The sequence below is a fragment of the Rhineura floridana genome, chromosome 3 (genome assembly GCF_030035675.1).
Source record: "Rhineura floridana isolate rRhiFlo1 chromosome 3, rRhiFlo1.hap2, whole genome shotgun sequence".
NCBI lineage: Eukaryota > Metazoa > Chordata > Lepidosauria > Squamata > Rhineuridae > Rhineura > Rhineura floridana.
Window position 1 is genome coordinate 101,887,101 of NC_084482.1, and position 14,334 is coordinate 101,901,434.

General features: G+C 47.3%; 1 long non-coding RNA gene across 2 annotated transcripts in view; it reads left to right on the forward strand.

The window, feature by feature from the left end:
- Positions 1–2,437: 2,437 nt before the first annotated feature.
- Positions 2,438–14,334, forward strand: part of LOC133382236 (uncharacterized) — a 125,419-nt gene continuing 113,522 nt past the window's right edge. For both annotated transcript variants that reach the window (XR_009761864.1, XR_009761863.1), the window contains exon 1: positions 2,438–2,544. This is a non-coding gene — a long non-coding RNA (uncharacterized LOC133382236). The remainder of the gene's footprint in view (positions 2,545–14,334) is intronic.

The following is a 14,334-nucleotide window of genomic DNA, read 5'->3' on the forward strand; positions in this document are numbered from 1 at the left end:
AGATTCGTCAAAATAAAATAGACCAAAAAGAGAGTAGTCTCAGACAATATAATATTCTTCAAAATAAAAATCTGGAATAGAAATCCCTCTTCTGTGTATATCTTTAGAATGCAAATCCAGGACAGCTTTTTGCAACAAAAACAGAGATAGGCTATTAATTAGTGAGTAGCAGAGAGAAGTTATGGCTCCCCAGTGAGATGTCAAAAACCGATCAATCTGGCAAATCTCTTTTAAACAGCAACAATTTAAGTCAAGTAAAAGAAAAATATAGAAAGAAGGGTGCTTGCCTGTTAGTGCGTTCTCTCTTAGAAGATAAGATGAACGTTCGCTTTATCAGATAGAGCTTGTTGTTGAAAATCCGTCCCACCTTCGTCGGCTGGACCTCGTCCCATAAATTAATGAGATCTGGTCGTCCCAACAAAAATAGGCTTTGAGGTTAATCTCTTCGTTTCTCCCTACCCGGGAGAAGTTTAATCAGTCAAAAAAAAAAAAAAAATCTGACTGATATATCTGAATAAGCTTCTTTTGAGGCAGGAGCCCGTCTCAAAAGCAGGCACAGGCTAAGTCACCCTTCCCGGAAGTCGATCCTTCTAGATCTCATGCTTTGCCCAGGATGTTTTGTTACCTGAGGCCAATGGCAAGATGGCACCTCTCCATTCCAACTGGAATGGTACTTAAATCTTACTTGTGCACTGGCAATGACACAGCATCCTCTACTGCATCTAAGGGAAGCAGGCTAGACTGGGAGGTACATGCAGGTCTATCTGCTTCACATTCCCCAGCAACTGCCACCTGAGGTGGCTGTCTCACTCTGCCTAATAGCCCAGGCAGTCCTTTTTCCGACATTTTAACCACGACACCACACTGTATAAATTGGGTGAATATATACTCAGGCAGCAGCATCAAACAATAACGCTTCGACTTGACTGTGCCACTTCAGATTCAAGGGGTTTGTGAAATTCATGTTTGAATTGCGCCCCAGGAAAAAAAGAAAAGAAAAATCTCCTTAGAAAAAATAGGTTTTTCAACAGAAAAACTAGGCTGAACATTACAACAGCAGTTGCAATTGTAAAAGCAGCAAAGCAGCACACAATACACATTTATTATTATTATTACACAGTCATATATCTACACATCCTACTTAACAACAACCCATTATTGTGTCTAATCATGAGGCAAATACATTGTGGTGGCAGCAAACCACATGGTGCCCCCAGAGGCAGAGGTGGTAGCATTGACTGGGGTATTGACAGTAGCACTGGCCATTTAAATTCTCTTCCCCAGCCCAACTCAAATGCCCCTCTTCACCGCTGCAGTGATGATGATACACAACAGTCAGTTGCCTCCCCTACCCGTGCTCTGAGGCTGGTAGTACTCCCACTACTACCTGTACAAAGAAAACTCTTTTTATATAGAATATGCTACCAGTGTCTCCTCTTCCTTTTCCACCAGTTATTAAAATAATGCTTTTATACAAGTAATATATACGTTAAGTAATTAGGCTTATATATATAAGTAGCACAATAAAAGTTCAGTGTTCATATTAGTCTGAATTTCACAGTCACACCACTGAACACCAACGTTGCTCAAGTTAAAGGGATAGTCCGCCATCTCTAACAGTGAACACACTCTCTTGTAGCAGTGTGCCCCGTACTGTATATGTTGACATCTTTGTTAATTTGGGGATCCAATGAAAGCTAGCACATATCATGCCAAGTCCTGGCTAATGCATCAACACTAACCGGGTCCTTCAATCAGGGTTCAAACTTGCTCAACAGCAACCCAGTGGAACAGAGAGTCAAACATCATCAGTGATAACCACAGACTTAATACTTAAAGCCAATTACATATTATAAAATTTAAAGACAATAAAGCAACTTTAAACTGCATAAATAAATTCATGGCAGTTGCATTTGTTTAATGATGGCATGACCTATTCATTGCAAAATTATCCATTAGTGTAAGTGATATGGTTAAAAGGGTCTCCAGCCCATCTAGTTGTAAAACAGAAATTCTAAGTTCCCTAGCATATTAGAATAAATTTCATAAATTACCAATCCAAGGCAGTAGGCCAGGATCTTGTGACCTTTGGCTAAGGAAATGCAAACAAAGCAAAACAGAAAGCAGGCAGCAGCCTGAGGCAAAGGCTCAGAACTGCCAACTGGAGAGGCAGATGAAAAACATTACCAATTATACACCATCCTCTGCTGCACTAGCAGGCAATTTAGAGGGGCCAGGACAGGCTGTGTAATATAAACAGCTCTGTCCTCCAGCAGAAAGACAAGCCTTGAGCCTCCGCACGGGGCACTGATTATGGGGTGGAGCACGCCCCAGGCAGTGACAGGAGGAAGGAGTTAGAATCCTCTCATCTATGACCCGCCTCTTGCAAGATCACCCACAATCCTGGGCAGTCTCGCAAGAGCAGCCGAGGGGTGGAGCCAGACCTGGGCCTTTAAAGGCCCCAGTCTCTTGTGAGCCGGCCTTTTTCTTGGAGGACGTCGCTGGATCAGACTGTTAAGGGGCCACGTGGAGAGCAAGGTCAAGGTCAGTATGGATAAGGGCTTTATGGCAGCTGCCCCATGGTTTCTTCCCTACAGGAGCCAGCACCCAGCGACGGGCTCTGGACAGCCAGCAGGCAAGGTGGGGGGCAGTTATTGAACTTCATCCTGAACCTGGGGGATTGGGCCGCCATCATACACTCCCAGATGGGCTTTTTCCTTGGAGCACGGGGGGGGGAAGCTGCAACCCAGCACCTAACCCCCCTCCTTTTAGGCAGCCACCCTTGCCTCCCCTTCCACTACATGCAGAAGGCTCCAAATCCACTGCAAGCAGAGAAGGGAGGGCTTCCCCCTAAAGCATTTGGGGAGGCAATGGCCCATTTAAAAGCAAGCAAACAAACATAAAGCCACTTTAAGTGGCTAGACCCTCTGCAAGACAGACCTTGCAGGGTTCTCCATCCTGGGCTACCTTTGTGCAAGACAGATAAGGTTTCTTATAGCTACTACAAAAAAATTACTACCACTATTATTATCATTATCATTATTACTGCTGCCGCTACTGCTTGTGGTAATTTTATTATTGCTATGATGGTGGTGGTTGTGATTGTTACTAGAAGGGTAGTAGCACTGAAGACTCTAGGTACTGGTGTGCTGAGCCACATTCTGCTTATCAGGGTCTAATCATTGCCAGCATAAGCAGGGCGGTGCTGGTAGGATCCCCAGTGATGGCCTACAGCAACATGACTGCTTTCCTTTTATGATGGTGATGATGCTATTACATGTATTGTCATAACTTTACATGGATTCCTGCACTGAGCAAGGGGTTGTACTCATTGGCTGTATAGACCCCTCCCAACCCTATTCACAATATCATGAGAGTTGGGCTAATGTCGATACTAAAGCCGTGTTCTGCCTGTGAGAATCAAGGTTCTCAGTTCATGCCTTGAATTAACATGTTAGTCCTGCAGTTTTCTTTCAGCCACCATGCCCCCCAAAAAACACATTACTGCAGCCCGCAAGCCTTCCCTCTCACCTCCGTGTAAGAAGGGTGTCAGGGGCAGGAGAGGTAGGCAAGCTACTGTTGCCTCTCAGGCACCCACCTCACCAGATAACATGCCAGACAATGCAGCCCTCTGGCAGGCTATGCAGGAGATGAGAGAGGTGGTGATGCAGTTGCGGGCAGAGAGCTGTCAACATCAGCCACCACCCCATGGGGGATGGGGAATCCACTGGGGTGACCGGGCTGGGGCAGCAGGTAGCAGCCGCCTCCCAACACCCCAGAAACACCAGGGCCAGCTCTGAAGGAGCCAGGATGGTGCAGATCCGATCCAAGCACCATTGCTGCAGGAGAGGCCGTAGGGACGGGTCGGAATCTGACACTGATGGATCATCAGGTGAGTCTTATTCCTCGGATGAGGGTGCACGACACGAGGGACTTCCGTACTGGAGATCCAGAGGTTCTATACCAGGGCTCCTGGGGTGGGCATGGCGCAGATGTAAGGAATTGACCAGAACCATCCCCAGGGGAGGTCTGGGGGTGTACTGTGGACACCCCATCCCAAGGGATGCATTGGCCACCGGTTAAAGATGGGGATGACCCCCCAGGTGAGCATCTTTCCCACAGAGTCAGGAAAAAGATCCTGGATGGCCACTATGTGGACGTTTTTCCCCCTCCTTAGATCTGAGGAGGAGGATCACTCTGACTCCAAGCATAAAAGGGGACGTAGTAGACGTGTCGAGAGGACTTAAGACAACCGGGCACAGGGATACCTAATTTACATGGGGGCTGTACAGGCAGCCTACCTGGAGCGAGGCTGGCACCTATCCAACCATATGAGTTCTGTTTGTATGGCCAGGGCTAAGGTTGGCGATCATGCAGCAATCACCTATGATAAGAAATTCTGTCGCAGAGCAGCCAGCAATAAGAGCATGTGTTGGGACTTGATTTGCGACAAACTATGGATTCAGGAGGTGAGCGGGGGGAGGCCTGACTCAACTGAAGCTAGGAAAGGTCCCCGACTTCCCCAAATGGAATGGTCCAAGAAAATATGTTGGGAATTCAACCAGGGCAGATGCAACAGGTCCAGATGCAGCTATGCTCATGACTACGAATCCTGCTCAGGGCCACATCCCAGGATATCATGCCCCAGCCCTAGCGTGGGTCAGGGTCCCTTTCGTAGCTTTTGCCAACCCGCTGCTGGGAATGAGAGGGATACCAACACCCCCACAGCCCCCCCTTCCAAGTGACAGATACCTGAAACCAGGGGTTGGCCCCTTGGCTTTGGCCACTACCCCAGTTTGCCCCTGGGCTCTCCATCCCTACCTTGACAGTTACCCAGATCCTAAGGCAGCACATTACATCTGAGAGGGATTTACACAAGGTTTCCGCATTCCAGCCTCAGGGTGCTGGGGGGCTACCATGGCTCCCAATCAAAAGTATGTCCTCAAATTCCCAGAAATTGCAGCCAACAAAATCACAAAGGAATGTGCAGCAGTAGTGGCAGGCCCCTTCACTTCACCCCCTCTAGAGGACCTCTGAGTCTCCCCACTGGGAGTGGTACCCAAGAAGACGCCAGGAGAATTCCGACTCATCCATAATTTTTGTTTCCCGAGGGGTGCCTGAGTCAATGAGTCAATTCAACCTGAGTTATGCTCAGTACACTATGCATCTTTTGACCGGGTAGTGCAGATAGTGAGGAACTGTGGGCCTGGGGCACTCATGGCCAAGTGTGATATACAATCAGCCTTCCGTCTCCTTCCGGTGCACCCCCAGGATATTAGCCTCCTTGGGTTCAAGTTTGGTGAATGCTGGTATGTAGACAAGGCTATGCTCATTGGTTGCTCCATTGCCTGTGCAGCATTTGAATCCTTCAGCACTTTCCTGGAATGGGTTGTTTGCCAGGAATCAGGGAGCCGTCAGGTCACACACCATCTGGATGATTTTCTATTTGCAGGCTCTTCTGCTACTGAAGAGTACTGTGAACTACTAGGTACATTCCAGAAGCTGGCCAATCGCCTCGGGGTCCCTCTGGCTCCTGACAAAACAGAAGGGCCCAAATCCATACTCACATACTTAGGCATTCAGCTGGACTCCATTGCAGCCAACCCTAGTCTCCCCGCCCCCTTTGACAAGTTAGCTAACCTGCAAAACTTCTTGCAGGAGATGCTGGCAAAACCAAAATGCAAACTGCGAGATTTGCAGGTGCTGCTCGGGCATTTAAATTTTGCATACAGGGTCATTAGGCTGGGGCGGGCATTCTGTGTAAGGCTTGCCCATGCCACAGCCAGAGTCCCCTTACCACATCATATACGCCTCACAAAGCCCATAAAGCAGGACCTGCAGGTCTGGGTCTGCTTCCTCAGGCAATACTGCGAGAACTACTCATGTGGACTTGTTTGGAAGTAGGGAGACCTGCCTGGGTGTTAGGCGGGGAGGGGGACATGTGCATACCGGAAAGGGCAACTGTGGGGAGGGTGGGAAGCCACAATATTAAGAGACTAGGCGGCAGATGTTGGAAAGGCGTTAGTGGCAGGCCACGCCAGTTTAGGGGAACAAGGGATAGATGCATAATATCCATTCCCTGTTCCGGGCCTGTTCATATCCGGAAGACAACTGGGGGAAGTGCGACTCCATCCAACCTTCGACTGCTGTTGTGTAATGCCAGGTCTGTGGTACAAAAAACAACACTCATCCATGATATGATCGTGGATGAGAACGCAGACCTGATGTGCATTATGGAGACCTGGCTGGATGAGGCCTCAGCTCCTGTACTTGAGGCCATGTGTCCAGCTGGTTTCCAGTACGCGCAGCAGCTGAGGGTTGGTAGGCGGGGAGGGGGAGTGGCGGTAATCTATCAGGAGTCCTTGATTTTTGCCAGACCCCCTCTCCACGAGACCAAGTTTGTTGACTGCATGTACTGGAGGTTGGGCCCAAACGGCAGTTTAGGTATTCTGCTTGTGTACTGCCCACCCCGCTGTACCACTGACCGAGGTGCTCGAGGTTGTCTTGGGCGTGCGGGTACTCTCCCCCAACCTATTGGTTTTGGGAGACTTTAACCTGAACACCGAGGCGGCTCTCATAGGAGCTCCTCGGGATTTCATGGAAACCATGACTTCCTGGGAACTGCACCTTAGTAATACTGAGCCCACCCATGTAGCCGGTCATGCTCTTGACCTTGTGTCTTGTCTGAAAATGGGGGCTGTTTCTTTTAATCCCGTGTCATGGTCAGATCACTATCTGGTAAACATGGACTTCTCAATGCCGCACACCCTCCGCAGGGGACAGGGACCTACTAGGATGGTCCGCCCCAGACGCATGATGGAGCCTAAGGGATTCCTGAATGCGCTGGGGGATTTGGAGTTGCCTGAAGGTCGCCCAGTCGACACCCTGGTGACGGAGTGGAATAGGAAAGTCACTGGGGCAATAGACCGGGTGGCTCCGAAACGTCCTCTCCCCCTGAATAGAACTCAGATTGCACCCTGGTATACACCACGGTTGCGGGGTCTGAGACAGGAGGTGAGACGACTAGAGCGCCGGTGGCGGAAATCTCGCTCCGAAGACGATCGGACACTGGTTAGAGCAGCAATAGCGGCCTACCAAGTGGCAACAAAGGCAACAAAGAGGGATTTCTTTGCTGCCTCTATTGCATCTGCAGAGTGTTGTCCCAGGAGGTTGTTCCAAGTGGTCCGCAGCCTGGTCGGTCCAGTTGCGCAGGAACCCATGGAACATTTTAAAGCCTCCTGTGACACATTTGCTAAACACTTTCCTGGATCTCTCAGCAGCTTTTGATACCGTCGACCACGATATCCTTTTGGATCGCCTGGAGGGAATGGGAATAGGAGGCACTGTTTTACGGTGGTTCCGTTCCTATCTCTCAGACAGGCATCAGCGGGTGGCATTGGGGGATGAGGTTTCAGACCCTTGGCCTCTCAATTGTGGTGTGCCACAGGGTTCTATCCTCTCCCCCATGCTGTTTAACATCTATGTAAAGCCGTTGGGAGCCATCATCAGGAGATTTGGGCTGTGGTGCCACCAATATGCGGATGACACCCAGCTCTATCTCTCGTTCAAGTCCTCGCCAGAGGTGGCTGTGGATACCATTTCCAAGTGCCTGAAGTCCATAAGTGAATGGATGGGAGGAAATAGGCTGAAGCTAAATCCTGACAAGACCGAGGTGCTGCTTGTGGGTGACAAGAGAAGGTTAGGAGATATAGACCTGGTGCTTGATGGGGTGAAATTGCCCTTGAAGGACCAGGTCTGTAGCCTCGGGGTCATTCTTGACTCCCAGCTGTCCATGGAGGCTCAGGTTTTGGCAGTGAGCCAGGCAGCTTGGTATCAACTTCATCTAATACAGAGGCTGTGACCCTACCTTCCTGTCCATCTTCTCCCACGGGTGGTACATGCCCTGGTCTCCTCTCGCTTAGACTACTGTAATGCGCTCTACGTTGGGTTACCCTTGAAAACGGTCCGGAAATTACAGCTGGTACAGAATGCGGCGGCACATTTGATTAAGAACAGCCGTCGCCGTGATCACATCACTCCGGTGTTAGAAGATCTACACTGGTTACCAGTTGTTTACCGGGCCCAATTCAAGGTGTTGGTATTAACCTTTAAAGCCCTATACGGTTGCAGCCCAGGTTATCTAAAGGAGCGCCTCCAGCATCACCAAACATGCCGCCTGACGAGATCAGCCACTCAAGACCTTCTCTCGGTCCCACCAGTTAAAACAGCTAGGCTGGTGCGGACCAGAGAGAGGGCTTTTTCGATTGTGGCCCCCACCCTCTGGAATTCGTTGCCCTATGATCTTCGCCATGCCCCCTCCCTGCCAAGTTTCTGTCAAGCCTTGAAAACCTGGCTATTCAGGCAGGCCTACAAGATCCCGGGAGTAGATTAATTTTATCTTGCTACAGCTGTGGATGGTTTTAGATTAATTTTAGATTGAAGCTGGTTACCATGTTGTATTTTATATGTAGTGTTTTATTCTAATTTGTACGTCGCCTAGAGTGGCCGCTGACCCGGCCAGATAGGCGACTCAGAAATAAAATTTATTTATTTATTATTATTTATTTATAATACAATGGGATGTCCTTTTGGCAGGACAGCCTGGAGGTGGGCACAGACCTTCAGGTTCAATCTGATGCTTCAGGGAGTTTGGGTTTTGGGGTATACTTCAAAGGCCATTGGTGCACCAAGCGCTGGCCTAGCAATTGGGTGGCTTCTGGATTTACCAGGGATCTCACATTTCTCAAACTCTTTCCCATAGTGGTAGCAGTGTCCCTTGGGAAAGAACAGGGTCAGATCTTGGTGCGACAGTGAGGCAGTGGTCAGGGTCATTAATAAGCAGTCACCTCACTCTGAGTGGGTAATGACCTTAGTTTGAGAATTTGTCTTTTTGTCCCTGAAGGCTAACATATCCTTCTCAGCATGTCATGTTCCAGGTGTAGACAACATCGTAGATGCCTTGTCTCACTTTCGGGAAGACAGATTTCGAGCCCTCGCCCCCTTGGCCGACATGGAACCAGAGCCATTCCTGGAAGCACTGTAGGAGATTGGGACAATAACATCACCCAAAGAGTATTAGATTCTGTTGCACATTCCACTTTCCGCTCATACACAGCAGCAGGGGAAGCATTTGTTAATTTCACCAAAGTGCAGGGATCCCAAAAACCTTGGCCAGCATCTGAAGCTATAGTCCCAGTTACCTATCCCATCTGAGGGATCAAGGACGGGCCCCCATGACATCCCATTTAGCCACCATTTCCCTATTTTCCATGGCACTGGGTTACCCAGACCCCTGCAAGTCGGCTAGGGCATGGAGAGCCATTAAAGGATGGCGGAGGAGGGATCCACCTAGGAAGGACTCCTGACACCCCATCACATATGACATTCTCTCTTGCATACTGGAACAACTACACGTGGTATGCTGGTCCAGCTATGAAGCTGCGTTGTTCAAGGCAGCGTTCACACTAGCTTTCTTCGGGGCCCTGAGGGTCAGGGAGTTCACGGTGCCAGCAAAGGGAGATACCTCTGCAGTATCCCTTCAATGAGATGACGTTGTGGTTTCCAAGTCTAAGCTGTCAGTGACCATTCGCAAATCAAAAACAGACCAAAGGTTAAAGAGTTCTTCCTTTTCACTCAGGCCATCTCCAAAAGGGGGGCCTTGCCCACTTCATGACACCAAAGTTTATCTCTGCCTGCAGCCTCCAAACTTGAGGCAGTTCTTTATTCATAACTCTGGGCGACTTACAACCAAACACAAGTACATTCCATATAGACATAATCAAAATCCTAAAAATTAGAGATTAAAAATTAAAAGCTTAAACATTTAAGCCCCCAAGATCTCCAATCTGCCAGCCTAAATTTGAATTTAAACCCCCCAAGAACTGCAATCTGCCAGCCTAATCCCTTTCCCATGCCTGGGTAAAGAACCAGGTCTTCAAAGTCCGCCGAAAGCATAACAGGGAGGGGGCCTGACGGAGGTCAGTTGGCAACAAATTCCAAAGCGTAGGAGCCACGATAGAAAAGGCTCTAGACCTTGTCCTCGCCAACCTCGCTTCTTTTACTGGAGGTATAAGAAGTGAGCCATTCAAGGATGATCTTGTAAGCAGGCGCCCCTGGAGCGAGTGAAGGCGACTCTTTAAATAACGAGGGCCGGCCTCATGAAGAGCCTTATAAGTTAAAGCCAGGATCTTAAATTTGGCACGCTCAACCACAGGTAGCCAGTGCAATCCCTTAAGGACTGGGGTGATATGGTCATGGCAGCGACTGCCCTTAATCAGGCGAGCTGCCGCATTCTGCACTAGTTGCAGCTTACAAATCATAGACCAGGGAAGACCAACATATAAGGCATTACAATAATCCAGCCGGGATAAGACCAGAGCATGTACTACTTTGGGAAACAAGTGGCTAGGGAGGTAAGGGTGTATCCTTCAGACAAGATGTAGTTGATAAAGCGCTGCCCGACTGACAGCCGCTACCTGCGCCTCCATAGATAGCTGGGAGTCAAGAATGACCCCCAAACTCCGGACTTGATCTCTTAGGGGCAATAGTACCCCGTTGAGCATCAAATCAGTAATCCCCAATTTCTCTTTGTTACCCACCAACAGAACCTCAGTTTTATCAGGATTCAGTCTGAGCTTACTCCTGCTCATCCAATCCCTCACCGACTCCAGACACTTTGACAGCATTTCTATTGCCACTGGTAGGGAAGATTTAAATGAGAGGAAAATCTGGGTATCGTCTGCGTATTGGTGGAATTGCAGCCCGAATCTCCTAATGACATCTCCCAGCGGCCTGATATAAACATTGAATAACATCGGGGAGAGGATAGAGCCCTGTAGCACCCCACACATGAGAGGCTAGGGCTCCGAAACCTCATCCCTCAATACCACTCTCTGGTATCTCCCAGAGAGGAAGGAGCGGAACCAGTGTAGAACGGTACCTCCAATCCCTAACCTGTCTAGGCGATCCAGCAAGATACCGTGGTCGACGGTGTCAAAGGCCGCCAAGAGATCCAGGAGAACAAGGAGGGTATATTCCCCTCTGTCCAGTGCCCTTCTCATATTGTCCACCAGGGCGGCTAACACTGTTTCTGTCCCATGTCTGGGTCTAAACCCTGACTGAAATGGGTCAAGGTAGTTCACTTCCTCTAAGTACGTTTGCAGTTGGTTCGCCACTACCCACTCGACCAATTTACCCAGGAATGGCAGATTTGAAACTGGGCGGAAGTTCTTAAAATCCAAGGGGTCTAAGGAGGCCTTTTTCAAAGTTGGAATTATTACCGCCTCCTTGAAGGCAGATGGCAGATGACCTTCATCAAGAGACGCATTGACCACTGCCCTGATCCCCTCGCCCAGTTTATCTCTGTGGCTCGCAATGAGCCACGCTGGGCAGGGGTCAAGTATACAAGAAGTTGGTCTCAGAGCAGACAGGGTCTTGGCTACTTCCTCAGAGGAAGGGAGCTGGAAGCTATCCCAGGACCCTGAAGGTCCAATGATCAGCAGTGGATGTGGCAGTCACTTAGCCCAAGCCACTTATGGTAGTTCATGGGGGTGCTCATATATGCTCTCCTGAACTACTCCAATAGCACATTCAGTAGTAAAGTTCTTCATTTCTGTACTGTCTACACTGCCAGCTCACTACAGAGAAAACTGTTGTTTGGCTTCACTCCAGTATTGGTGAAGATGCCAAGGATACACAGGTAAGAAAATAAACCTCATTTTCTTTTAGAAATGCAACCTATAGTCACTTTCTCCAGTTATGATTCTTCCTTCAATATCTATATAGCAGTAACTGCAAGGTTAATATATGATCAGAAATATGTTGGAAAGAAATTTATTTTAGGTCCTCCACTTCTAACATAAGAACATAAGAACATAAGAAGAGCCTGCTGGATCAGGCCAGTGGCCCATCTAGTCCAGCATCCTGTTCTCACAGTGGCCAACCAGGTGCCTGGGGGAAGCCCGCAAGCAGGACCTGAGTGCAAGAACACTCTCCCCTCCTGAGGCTTCCGTTAACTGGTTTTCAGAAGCATGCTGCCTCTGACTAGGGTGGCAGAGCACAGCCATCATGGCTAGTAGCCATTGATAGCCCTGTCCTCCATGAATTTGTCTAATCTTCTTTTAAAGCCGTCCAAGCTGGTGGCCATTACTGCATCTTGTGGGAGCAAATTCCATAGTTTAACTATGCGCTGAGTAAAGAAGTACTTCCTTTTGTCTGTCCTGAATCTTCCAACATTCAGCTTCTTTGAATGTCCACGAGTTCTAGTATTATGAGAGAGGGAGAAGAACTTTTCTCTATCCACTTTCTCAATGCCATGCATAATTTTATACACTATCATGTCTCCTCTGACCCACCTTTTCTCTAAACTAAAAAGCCCCAAATGCTGCAACCTTTCCTCGTAAGGGAGTCGCTCCATCCCCTTGATCATTCTGATTGCCCTCTTCTGAACCTTTTCCAACTCTATAATATCCTTTTTGAGATGAGGCGACCAGAACTGTACACAGTATTCCAAATGCGGCAGCACCATAGATTTATACAACGGCATTATGATATCGGCTGTTTTATTTTCAATACCTTTCCTAATTATCGCTAGCATGGATTTTGCCTTTTTCACAGCTGCCGCACACTGGGTCGACATTTTCATCGTGCTGTCCACTACAACCCCGAGGTCTCTCTCCTGGTCGGTCACCGCCAGTTCAGACCCCATGAGCGTATATGTGAAATTAAGATTTTTTGCTCCAATATGCATAATTTTACACTTGTTTATATTGAATTGCATTTGCCATTTTTCCGCCCATTCACTCAGTTTGGAGAGATCTTTTTGGAGCTCTTCACAATCCTTTTTTGTTTTAACAACCCTGAACAATTTAGTGTCGTCAGCAAACTTGGCCACTTCACTGCTCACTCCTAATTCTAGGTCATTAATGAACAAGTTGAAAAGTACTGGTCCCAATACCGATTCTTGAGGGACTCCACTTTCTACAGCCCTCCATTGGGAGAACTGTCCGTTTATTCCTACTCTCTGCTTTCTGCTTCTCAACCAATTCCTTATCCACAAGAGGACCTCTCCTCTTATTCCATGACTGCTAAGCTTCCTCAGAAGTCTTTGGTGAGGTACCTTGTCAAACGCTTTTTGAAAGTCTAAGTACACTATGTCCACTGGATCACCTCTATCTATATGCTTGTTGACACTCTCAAAGAATTCTAATAGGTTACTGAGACAGGACTTTCCCTTGCAGAAGCCATGCTGGCTCTGCTTCAGCAAGGCTTGTTCTTCTATGTGCTTAGTTAATCTAGCTTTAATCATGCTTTCTACCAGTTTTCCAGGGACAGAAGTTAAACTAACTGGCCTGTAATTTCCGGGATCCCCTCTGGATCCCTTTTTGAAGATTGGCGTTACATTTGCCACTTTCCAGTCCTCAGGCACGGAGGAGGACCCGAGGGACAAGTTACATATTTTAGTTAGCAGATCAGCAATTTCACCTTTGAGTTCTTTGAGAACTCTCGGGTGGATGCCATCCGGGCCCGGTGATTTGTCAGTTTTTATATTGTCCATTAAGCCTAGAACTTCCTCTCTCGTTACCACTATTTGTCTCAGTTCCTCAGAATCCCTTCCTGCAAATGTTAGTTCAGGTTCAGGGATCTGCCCTATATCTTCCACTGTGAAGACAGATGCAAAGAATTCATTTAGCTTCTCTGCAATCTCCTTATCGTTCTTTAGTACACCTTTGACTCCCTTATCATCCAAGGGTCCAATCGCCTCCCTAGATGGTCTCCTGCTTTGTTTTTTTTTTTTTTTCAATAATTTTTATTCAGATTTTCATAAAACATACAAGACAAAATCATAAAACATTCAAAGACAAAAAACAAAATCAAAAATAGTTAAACAAAAAGAAAAAAAGAAAAGAAGAAAAAAAAAAAATAAAGAGTAAAATATTGACTTCCCATTTGTCAAAGATCAAATCAGTTATAAGTCTATAATATATAGCAATCCTGTCTCTTAAGTCATATTATAAAATCACTTTCCTCCAGTAGTTATCTTACTTAATCATCAAATCTCATAAACATTACTTTATTCTTTCCACAAAAAGTCAAAGAGAGGTTTCAATTCTCTAAGAAATATATCTATCAATTTTTTTTTTCCAGATAAGCATATCGATTAATCCATCTCATTACTAATTATGATAATCTTATTGTCATAACCATAGTCAAAATAAACATTTCAATTAATCCATCACATCAGAATCTGTTAGGTTCAGTAATTTCAGTAGCCATTGTTCTATTATCTCTATTAGTTCCATTTTCCATCTTCCATCTTCAGTAATCTTGTTAAGT